Genomic DNA, 8,970 nt, shown 5'->3' on the forward strand with positions numbered 1-8,970 from the left:
AGAATGAAATTACTGAGTTGCTTTATAGAGAACTGCATTGTTCAGAGAATGTTTTGTCTCCCAGTCCTGGTCAGCAACATTCTGTCACTGTGCCATTTTTTGCAAACTCAAACATATCATTATTGGTGAACACTGAAATAATAACTGTGGTATTGGTTACCCAGAGGGCTCTAATCAGTTTTACTTTCTGATAATTTTGAAGAACTTTCAGAACAGGCAGTTGAAGCTCAACAATTCCATTGGTCCTCCTGAAAGCTACAGGGAACAAGTTATCTGTTTTGAGATTTAAAAAGTACACAGAATGGCTAACCAAGGTTCTCCTCTTATCATTTTATTGAGGGATCACACTGGACAATACTTCGACATGGTCTAGAACTATTCCCTGGGATCAACTCTCCACTTCTGCTCATGTCTTGTGGAAGTCTTTGGTTGGTTGTCCAGTGGTAGGCCTATGGAATCAGCCTTATGCATGAGAATAAAAACAAATTGAGTCAGATTTTTGGGGTGTTTTTTTGTTTTTCTTTGGTTGGCTGGTTGTTTTTGTTTTGTTTTGTTTTGTTTTTGGAGGGATAAAGGAGTCAGATGAAAGGCAAAGAAAAAAACATTGTGGTTATTGTAGGAAAAAAAAAAAAACAGGTATAAAAATGAAGATTCTCCAATGACAGCCCTGATATCATATGAAAAAGTTTATACAGGAACTCTAATCAGTATTAAGAAGACCACCAAGGCTCAGAGATGCAGATATATGGTTATATCATAATACAAATTAGTATTGCTTTGGGATATCTGTAGTCCTGAGAAGAGCTAAAATTCTGATTTTCTTTTGAAGAACAAGAAGCTGATGTCAGTAAGTCCCTCTGCTAAGGATATCCTCCCTGCTTTTACCATTTTTACACAGGTATGGCTCAGTATGGACTATGAAGGAGAGCGTCTAAACAAATGATAGAATTTGACAAAGGTGTCTAGAAGTCTGAGGCACTGATTTAAAGGTCTACATGATTTGGATTGTAGAGTTCTACTCTTCCACAGAAGCAGCAGACAAGGAGACTCTGATTAGGGGAATAGTCCCTAAAAAGTGACTGAACTCTGCAAAGGTATAGGATACTTAGAATTACTTAGCAGCCGTGATGGAACTGACCCCAATGGTTAGATGTCTTTTTAAAAATTACAGTAGATCTTGCTTGATCACTCTTCATATCTGTATATTTTGGATCAACACAAAAGGGAAAAAGCTAAAAATTTAGGTTCTGAACATACAATTAGGTTAAGATACATAAAGGCCTTGAGGCCTCAACTTTAAGGGATAAATCTTTTCCATCTGAAGAAGCATCACTTTTTCCCCAACTATCTTCAAAAGTTTTCATTTTGACAGTACCAGTTTGGACATTTTGAATCTGTAAACAGTTCCTACACATAAGTAAAGAATGTATTAATAAAAACTCACTACAGCTTTTATTAATTGTGTCATTTGGGGAAAAGGAAAAAAAATCAATTTGAAGAATATGATTTCTATAATTAAATGGTCTGTGCGTCAGAAAGATTTTCCTGTTCTCAGCTGGAGTTCTAGGATTCAAATTATATCCAGTAGGAAACCCTTACCATTTTTACTGGCACTGAAAATGCATTTGAGCAAAATATGTGTTCATTAAATCCCAGTTCTTAAATTTTACTCATTTTCCTAAGTGCTATAAAGTGATATAAAGAGATTCTTTTTTCCTTTGGATTTTAAGACTTAACATTTATGTATTACTTTCTGATTTAAATGTTACTTAAACATTACAGCACTTAGAAATACAGTCCTACCTAAATAGATTTTTTTCTAGTTTTCTTTCTTATCATAATTGTTCTTAACCATATTGTAATTACATTAACTGCTCTGTAGTGTTTATCTTTGCAAGGACAAAAACATCAAAGGTAATTATGCATGTAGTAGAATGCAACGCCAGCATTTTACCAACCTGTGAATTATTCTCCTACTACGGGATATTTAGCCAGACCAGACCAGCTCAGTAATGTGGGAGTTAATTTTCCACTCAGTGTCTGGAAATGAGAAATGAGAATGCAAGGGCTAAACAGAGAGGCCTGGTAACTACACAGACTTCAAGAGGAGTTTGAACAATGTTTCTGTCTAAATCCTAAAATGTTAGTGTTCTACCATCAACTAAGGTAGCATAAACATGATTAAATTACTGTGGAATACCCCACTTAGCTCGAAGTAACCATACACTCAATAAAAGCAGCTTATTTTTCTGTCTTGCATGAGACAGACATGCCAAGAATAAGCAAAGAGTCAGGTGCTGCACTGTGACACATTCAAGTGAACATCTCAGGTTTAAGAGTTATAAAGATATAAATAATAGGATGTGGTACATGTTTAGATTGGGGTGTGTATGTATGCTCACATCCCTGCATGGACAGAATATTACCAGCCATCTCTGTGGGTTGCTCCGAAAGTAATGCCTCCTATTTATTTCAGTGAAAACTAAAACAGATACAAGAGCACAATGACACTATTTGACAGAGCAAACTCACAAATACAAAATGATATTTTCCAACATAGTCACCACCATTAGCTTTGCATTATTGCCAGCAGTGAACAAGAACCTGCATGCCGTGCTCATAAAAACCTGCACCAGCAGATATGACCCACTGTTGCTGTGGCCTTTGCTGAAATGCACCAGACATTGTGATCACAACCACTCTTTGGTCCCCATATTCAGCAAGCATCAAATGAATGTCCTCCACATGGAGGAATTCAGTGTCACACGTTTGTTTCATATCCACTTCCATGTCAGATGCCATTTTGTCAGACTGCCCCTCTTTTGCCATCTGTTGCACAGCAACAAAATGGAACAGCATAGTGTTGGGAAGGTTCAGCCTCTACTGCCATATCACCAACATCTACCTCTTACATTGTGGCTCAGTGTAATAAAATAGGAGGTATTCCTGTTGGAGCATGCATCATAAATGTTGGCTCAGTCCTCATCAGTAATATAACACCACCAACATCAGTAAAGCTTCTTTCCTATTTTCTTTTCTTTATTTTCTTTTTCTTTTTCAAATGTCAAACTAGTCTTGTCCTCAGCTGTGCAATAAAAGATTGGCTATGTTCCTATTTTCACATGCATTCATTTACCTTTCTTCCTAATGAAAAATACACAGCACAACCAATTTATCTCATACACTTCTTTACTTTCCTTTCTCTGCCCAAAATATATTTTGTCTCACCTATTGAGGAGTGTAATTATATTTCACATACTTATAGGAAGGTCCTTGGTAATTCGCTGTCGCCTGAGGCTCCCTGAGTTATACCTCTTTCACTTTCATGACAAAAACATAATAACAGTGCCTTGAGGGTAATATTTTCAGTGGAAAGATGTACCTGAAAAGCTAAAGAGCATTAAAAATTAAAAATAAATAAATAAATAAATAATATTAAAACTATATAAAAAAATAAAGAATAAAGGAAAAAAAGATTTCTTTTCTTAGCTTGGCTTTCCTTCCTGAAATTTTGTACAATTCCCATGATTTTCTATTCTGGAGATGGTGTTTCTGCAGGTTATTTTTTTTTTTTTTCTTTTGCTGTGGAACATAACCCAGTACAGGGGAAGTCTGACTTTTATATCTGAAGGAATAGATACACTAGAGCTAAAACTATCTTATTTTTAAGTCAGTAGGAATAACAAAAAGTTTATCTTGGGATTCATGCTTTTTTTCTCACACTCTTCAAATCTATACCAAGGTTAAGGCTGCAGGTAAATCTTTCCAGCAATCTACTGATAGAACAATTTTCTCAGAAGTCAGAAAATGCCAGATGGAAAAAGGCAAATTGCTTTGTGAAAACACAGAAATCTTGGTTACATTTCTCTATAAATTGATGTAAGGAAAGCATTCTAACACCATTTCAAACATAATACTTGATTAAAAATGTACAAATGGCTATCATGTATGATTAATTTTAGATGTTATGCAAAACTTCAATACTAAACTATATTGTATAGTGAAATACATCTGTAATTGTATTACATGCAATTTTAAAAAGTTGAAATACTAGCATATCCTAAAATGTTCACTTTACCTCTTCTGTAGTTTTTGCACAGGCTTAGATGGGCAGAAGCACTTCATTTTCTATGGAGCTGTGCTTTATGTTTTTGGTCATATTATAGCTTGTTATCATTCTCTGAGGTTTTACACTATTATTTAAATAACACAAGGGATAAGGCATTATTTGGAAAGATTAAAGACAGTCCTGATTCAAGGAAATGAAATCTGTGTGAAATATTACTTATTTAACATATTAAACATATATTTAACAAAATGGTATTAACATATTATTAACTATGTTAATAATAAAGTTTTCCTGTATACTGACTCATTAGCAATCTCCTGTAGAGTCTATCAAGAGCAGTATAATGTGTTTCCTACAGGAGTACTGGAAATTTCATGATAAATTTACTTTTGTACTTTCTTCTTTGCTTTCTCAGTATGCAGTGAGAAACAGCACAATAACATATCATAGCTTCTGATCACTCTCCAGCTGTAGCAGAAGCACTGTTCACATAGAATAAAATGTACAGCAAAATGTGGAAATGAGAAACAAATGCTACTGATATAATTGGATTAGTAAACAGTAGCTAATTCCAGGACTAAAAAGATCTATTAAAGAAAGCTAATATGTTTTGAGGGAGGTAAGGTAAGTGTAAAAACAGATGCAGGGCTATAGAGTAGGAGCTATTACTTTTATTCGATGAACTAAATGGAACCATTATCCAAATCAATGTGAGCTCTGTAAAAATAGAGACTGGCAATCTTAAATCTCATTCTTTCAATGAAATCCATGAGGATCTTAAAAGCCATCAATACAGACTCAGCCATTAGATGACAGACATAATACAAATCCACAGATCAAGAAGAGCTTTTAAAAAAAATAATCTGTAGGTAGTAGTATAGAATAAATGAGTCTGACCTTCAATTACTGTTCCTTTTACAAATGTTTTCTGCACAGCTAGTGCACTAATTTTAAAAACAAAATTGTATTCTAAGGAAATATTTTTTAAGTTTTTATGGAGAGAAAATTCTGCACTGCAAAGTTTTATAATAGCAGCTGCACTCTGATTTAAGGGACAGAAACATATGAGGTGAGGCATGAACCAGTAGAGAGTTGCTGCTTTAGTTATCATGTACTTACAACAAACTCTTCACAAGTCACTAAATTTGCTTAAGAAATGACAGATAGTAGTGAGCATACATGGGGGAAAAAAAAAAAAAAGAGTCACAGCCTTTTCAGAGGTTTCAAATAGAAAGCCAAAGCTTCCCAAGAAAGCCACTAATCACAAGATGTTTGTCCATCTCCTGGAATCCCAAGAAGGTAGGCTTGGCTTTCAGTTTAAAGGGATTGTTTTATAGCATTTAAAGGACAGATAGAATAAGTATTCATTCTATCACCCTGTGTTATCTAAGAACAAGTGGCAAAAGTTCACGTACATCAACTAAATATTCCCCATGAGTGTAAACAAATGAACAGTTGGACTGGATGTTTTATGTCTCATTTAAAATTATTATTGCAGATACAAGTGTCCAGAGACCTAGAAGATTTTAAATGAACACACACAAGGAAAGATAAAATTAATAAAAAATTAATCAATATATGGCATACCTAATCCTAGACTTTCACTCCCACATGCTGCTGCCTTTCTCTCCTTTCTCCTTCCTTTTTATATCTGCTTCTAGCCAGACACAAATTCTTCTTTCATCTCTATGGAACTGTACCTGCTTCCCAGCTTTACTTTCATCACTGGATTCTCTGCAGCACTGGACATTTTCCCATGGAGCAAGTGGTGTGCAGAAGGCTGTAATTCTAACACAAGCAGAGCAAGCCCTTGTGATTGCACTTGCCTTGATGCTGGCAAGCAGTCAATGGATGGAGGATATACTGTCTCAGGGCACTCAAGCTCACCATGGAGCAGCAGGTGGACAGTGCAACAGTACAAAAAGAGCATAAAGAGCATTTACTTGTACTTATTTAAGCTCTCCGATAAGAATGCGGAATAAATCTGAGAACAGTAGGCAGATGCACCTTCTGCTACCCTGCAAATTATATTCTTGCCGGGCCATTGTGTAAACTCTTTCAGTTTCCTGAGAGATTTCCTGATGGGTCACAGTACTGGAAGTGACAGCTACAGCTATTGGAAATAATGGCCCATAGCAGCAGCCAAAGAAAATTAACGACAGCACTTTTTATTCAGGATAACAGTCTGGTAATCTGTACCATCACTTTAGAGTAAGTTCATACAACAAAAGCAAACAAGCAAATAGACAGTTTGGGCTCTGAATAAAATGAAGTAGAAAAAAAACAACAACAACAACAACAAAAACACTATCATCATTATTTTCCATGTTTTTCTTTCCTTTTTGAAGCAGAATGGTACAGATAAAGCTAAGTGAATCTGAATAAGCATCACTGTGTTGTGCTATTGTAGGCATAGCTCAGAACAAACACTTTTCTGTAACCAGTGGGTAACTGTGGGACACACTGCCGAAGACATAACCTTTTATCTGCATGAGTGGTAATATAAGTACATGCAAGTTTCTTAACCAGGTTCTACTGGTGATTACAAACTTGAAACTAAAAATAAGAAAAAAAATCTCCATGACACTTCTACAATATTACTTTTGATATTGCTTGGTATCTCTCCTACAAGCCACATCAGCTAATGTAGTAATATTATCACTTGTGTAATGCTCTGATTCTGACTCATACAACTCATACACTAGCACTGTGTTCCCTCAAACACTTCACAGAGTCACAGAATACCCACTGTTGGAAATTACTCACAAGGATAGAATCATATAATAGAATCATTGAATCATTAAGGTTGGAAAGACCACTAAGATCATCTAGTCCAAACATTAACCTAGCATCACCGTGTCTACAAATCCATTTTCCTCAGTGCCCCATTTTCTTGAAAACCTCCTGGGATGGTGACTCCACCATCTTCCTGAGCACTCAGTATTGGTGAACCAAAGGCCACACAGGCAAATTCAACACTTGAGTCTGGCCAGTGTCCTGAGGACATTCGCATTGAGTCCAGCTCCTGGCTCCACACAGTATCACCCAAAATTTGAAACCTGTGTCTGAAAGCACTGTCCAAACACTTCTTGAAATGCTTGGTGCCATGATCACTGCCCTGGGGAACCTGCTCAGGGCCCAGCCACCCTCTGGCGCAGACCCTGTCTCCAACCCCCCGGCTGCCCCTCCTCTGACACAGCTCCATGCCATTCCCAAGGGCCCTGTAGCTGTCACAGAGAGCAGAGCTCAGCGCTGCCCCTCCACTCCCTGTGAGGAGCTGCAGCCATCAAGCCTCCCCTCAGCTCCTCTGCCCTGAGCTGAGAAAACCAAGGGGCCTCAGCCACTCCTCATATGTCTTGCCCTCCAGACCCATCACCATATTTGTGACCCTCCTTTGGACCCTCTCTAATTAATCTTTATGTCCTTCTTATGTTTTGGCACCCAGATCCACACCCAGTGCTGGAGGTGAGGCCGCACAGCACAGAGCAGAGGGAACAACCCCTCCCTTCGCCCAGTGGTAGCGCTGGGCCTGGTGCACTGCAGGGCATGGTCAGCTCTTTTGGTTACCAAGGCACCCTTCTGATATACATTCACCTTGCCAGCAACCAGAACCCCTGTGTTCCTTTCCCTGGGGCAGCTTTCCAGCCTCTCATACCCCATATCTACATATATGCACAGCAGCCTCATCCCAGGTGCAAAATTATTTCCTGTTAAATTTCATGCAATTGGTGATTACCCAGCCCTCTAATTTGCCATGATCTCTCTGCAGGGTTTCTCTGTTGCTGAGGGAGTGAACCGTTCCTCCCAACCTAGCTGTAGGAGAAGGATATTTTAAATGCAGAGAATTCAGGATGTTGTCTCCATCAAGAAACCAGGAAGGTAAAGGTCATACCTCCGTCATTGTCTTGTGGCACACCCACGAAGCTATGGCATATAAGTAGGATGTGGTTTGAAATTAAAGCTTCTTTGGCAGAGTGTGATCTGTTGCCCATATCTTCAGATTTCCATTTTTCTGACCACAGACCAGGAGTTCGAGTCCATGTCTCTGTTCATACAGGTATTCTGTATTAATTCCTTTTGAAATGGTTTGGGATATTTGTGATAGCTGCAAGGTCTTGGCAAATATATCAGAAGATACAGAGGGGGTAAATGCTTTGCTGGACCAGTGGCTGGAGGACAGTACACCCAAAAGCTTCTCATACAGCTCTAACCGGCTGTGTTTAAGCATCTGTATTGCAACCCTGGTGGACAGTCAGCTGAACCATTTTCTAGACTTTGTTAACAATAGGGACTAAATTTCTATTGACCACAGCATGAGCTAAAACTCAAAGCTGATATTTGGTCATTCAGTTTTCCAAGCAAATGCTTCCCGGTTTCTCTAAGCTAGGAAAGAAGAGTCCTGCAGAGATGGCTGAACTAATTCTGCACAGAAAAAAAATTTTGATAGAAAAGTGAAAATCCTAGGTTTAGACAGCCTGGGGGGCTACCCTGTAGCACAACCTTCCCTCATTCCTCTCCAACTCCCATATTCATGGATCTGTTCAAGGAGCAAGGCAGCCTCTCTGGGCATAGGCAACGTTTTGCTTGTGTACCCACTCTTTGATACCAGTGCTTTCTCTCTCTTTCCCAAACACATACATCTCATTATTGTTCCTATCTGAATTTCATGTTTTTATCTTGCGTGTAATTTGCAACATTTAATTTAAATAACTTGGAGATCATAAGAATTAACAAGTAAAGTAATAATATATCTACATAATTTGTTTGTTCATCATTAAATAGCATAATCCTTGATAATTTATTATTATTATTAACATTGAAATGATAAAAGTATACAAATTTCATCTGGGGTTGTAAAAGTCTTTGTCAAGTTTCAGTCAAATGTTAATGGAAATATCTCA

The 8,970-nt window shown here is 37.7% G+C and overlaps 2 long non-coding RNA genes across 2 annotated transcripts; one reads left to right on the forward strand and one right to left on the reverse strand.

Moving 5' to 3' along the window:
* Positions 1-1,864: 1,864 nt before the first annotated feature.
* LOC121107735 lies at positions 1,865-7,595 on the reverse strand. Its single transcript, XR_005842122.1, has 3 exons — positions 5,770-7,595; positions 3,260-3,390; positions 1,865-2,040 (listed from the first exon to the last, which is right to left on the reverse strand). It is a non-coding gene; the product is annotated as an uncharacterized LOC121107735 (long non-coding RNA).
* A 44-nt stretch (positions 7,596-7,639) lies between these two features.
* LOC121107736 lies at positions 7,640-8,062 on the forward strand. Its single transcript, XR_005842123.1, has 2 exons — positions 7,640-7,761; positions 7,839-8,062. It is a non-coding gene; the product is annotated as an uncharacterized LOC121107736 (long non-coding RNA).
* Positions 8,063-8,970: the final 908 nt, after the last annotated feature.

This window comes from Gallus gallus, chromosome 1 (assembly GCF_016699485.2).
Source record: "Gallus gallus isolate bGalGal1 chromosome 1, bGalGal1.mat.broiler.GRCg7b, whole genome shotgun sequence".
In the NCBI taxonomy this organism is placed as follows: Eukaryota; Metazoa; Chordata; class Aves; order Galliformes; family Phasianidae; genus Gallus; species Gallus gallus.